General features: G+C 44.7%; 1 pseudogene across 1 annotated transcript; it reads right to left on the reverse strand.

The window, feature by feature from the left end:
- Window positions 1-76: 76 nt before the first annotated feature.
- On the reverse strand, window positions 77-1,657 carry LOC100942278 (annotated as a pseudogene). Its single transcript, XR_155057.3, has one exon. The product of XR_155057.3 is annotated as a neuropilin and tolloid-like protein 2 pseudogene (transcript).
- Between the last annotated feature and the right edge of the window lie 902 nt (window positions 1,658-2,559).

Raw genomic sequence — 2,559 nt, forward strand, 5'->3', positions numbered from 1 at the left:
ATTAACCACTTCGACTTATGTAAGAAACTGAAATAGTAAAACTACAGGCTTATAAAACAGATTAAATTTAGAGAGAAGAAAAATAAAGGAAAACCTCATTTTTAAGTTTACTAGTAGGATCAAAATATTGACAGAGCTGGAGCAGGCAAGAGCGGAATTCCTGATGCCTGTACTGTGAGTGCTCAGCACAGCCACTCCCTCCTCGACGCTTTTCACTGGTGCTGCTTTCTTGTATGAGGCCAGGCAACAGATGACTCATGTTTTCTACTGAATACAGTAAGTTCCCTGGCTGCCTGAGAGGTGAGAACCTCAACATCACAGCAAGTTAGTGGCAAACAAAGGTCTGACAGGCAGGGGCTGGCTGCTGGAGGGCGGGCGCTCTGCAGGTGGGACACGCACACGCAGCAGTTAATGTCACTGTCAGCAGAAGTCAGAAGTCGATAGATATGGATGCTTGTGCAGAATCTTCTCGGCCCCTGACATAAATCTCACAGGGAATCTCCTCCATTACTCTGTCTTCTAGGGCCTGGTCAGGGCACTCATGGGCCTGTTTGAAGGTGTAGCTACTTTTCTTGAAAGTGCTATTAAACGGTCTCATTGGCTGTGGTTGTGCAAAGTCATTCCGGAAGGGAAGCTCCATGGCACTGAGGTTGGTCCTGCTCTGTCTGACGCTGGGCGCCTGCGACCCACAGTGGTGGTTGTGAACATACCGGGAGGCTGAGGAGGGGCGCTGCACCTTCTGGTAGCCGTCCAGCTCTTCAGCCAGGTCTGCCAGGTCTGCAGACATCTCTTTGTCCCTCAGTGAAAACAGTTCATAATGAGGAGGATCAAACACTTCCTGGAACCCAGTCTTACTAAAGGCAGTTTTGCAAGCCATGACCTTTTTTCAAGGCTGTTTCACTTGTACTAAAATAGAAATAATGAGAAGGCCCAAGACAATCCCTGATGTAATGCCAATAATTGTTCCATTAGTTTTAATGATTTGTTCAAACAGTCCTGATTTTTTCTTTTCTTTGCAGTGATTCTCATCCCAAGGGTAGGCGCAGTTCTGGACTCCTTTGCAGACTAAGGAGTCATTGATGCACATGTTGCTGTGGCAGAAGAAAGTGCTGCCAGTGCAGGGAGGCTCCACAAAGGATGTAAAGAGCATTCTGAACCTGCTGAGCCGACTACCTTCATCTGCCCACATTCGTATCACGCCAATTCCCGTCTTCAGCATCACATCGTTGCCCACAGTGCTGCAGAACTTGGCCTTCAGGTTTTCGATAGAGCTGCTCCCATCATAGACTGCGATGAAGTTTCTCTTGCATTCATTTGAGTGCTCCATTTGATAATCTAGGAACCTCAAATAAATCTTAGCTCGTGAGGTGGCTCTGATTGTCCAGTTGCAATCAACTGCTTGGCTGGGTTTCGTTTTCTCTTCTTGTTCTACCTGACTAGAACGTACTATTCCATCAGCTCCTGAGAGCTCAAACTGGCAATCTGGAATGGGATTTAAAATACCTCCTAGATAAGTAAAGTCTGGATCTGGAATAAATGAGTATTTTGCTCGAAATCCCAGTCCTTCAAGCTCTTCGTCAGAACTAAACTTAATCCACATGAATCTCCCTGTTGATCTAATTAATGGAGGGCTTTTCATGCCACAGTAATGATCTATCAGAGGATGTATTGACATTTTTAATGAGAAGCTGTAGTCTATTTGCTAGAAGTTTTTTTTTTAGAGACAGTCTCACTTTGTCACCCTCATAGAGTGCTGTGGCGTCAGAGCTCACAGCAACCTCCAACTCTTGGGCTTAGGCAATTATCTTGCTTCAATCTCCTAAGTAGCTGGGACTACAGGTGCCCACCACAATGCCTGGCTATTTTTTGTTGCAGTTTGGCCGGGGCTGGGTTTGAACCCACCACCCTGGGTATGTGGGGATGGTGCACTACCAGCTGAGGCACAGGTGCCGCCCTATTGGCTAGAATTTTATTGAGGATTTTTGCATCTATATTTATTAGTGAAATTGGTCTGAACTTCTCCTTTTTAGTTTGGTCTTTTCCTGGTTTTGGTAGCAAGGTGATGTTTGTTTCATAGTTTTATAGAACGTGTTGGGGGAAGATTCTTTCCTTCTCAATTTTTTTGAATAATTTCTGCTCTTCTTTGAAGGTTTAATAGAATTCTGGTGTGAAGCCATTTGAACCAGGGCATTTTTTTATTCTTTTTTTTTTTAGAGACAGTTTCACTTTATTGCCCTCAGTAGAGTGCTGTGGCATCACACAGCTCACAGCAATCTCCAACTCCTGGGCTTAGGCGATTCTCTTGCCTCAGCCTCCTGAGTATCTGGGACTATAGGTGCCCGCCACAACACCCAGCTATTTTTCTGTTGCAGTTTGGCCAAGGCTGGGTTTGAACTCGCTACCCTCAGTATATGGTGCCGGCACACTACCCATTGAACCATACGCGCCACCTTCCTTTTTTTTTTATTAAGACATTTGTACATAGATCATAAATACATTTATGCCATTATGGTATTGAATGTTTTGATTATTTGTACAAATTGGAGTGCTTACGTCCTA

Source organism: Otolemur garnettii, unplaced genomic scaffold (genome assembly GCF_000181295.1).
Source record: "Otolemur garnettii isolate 467f Iridium unplaced genomic scaffold, OtoGar3 scaffold00418, whole genome shotgun sequence".
NCBI lineage: Eukaryota > Metazoa > Chordata > Mammalia > Primates > Galagidae > Otolemur > Otolemur garnettii.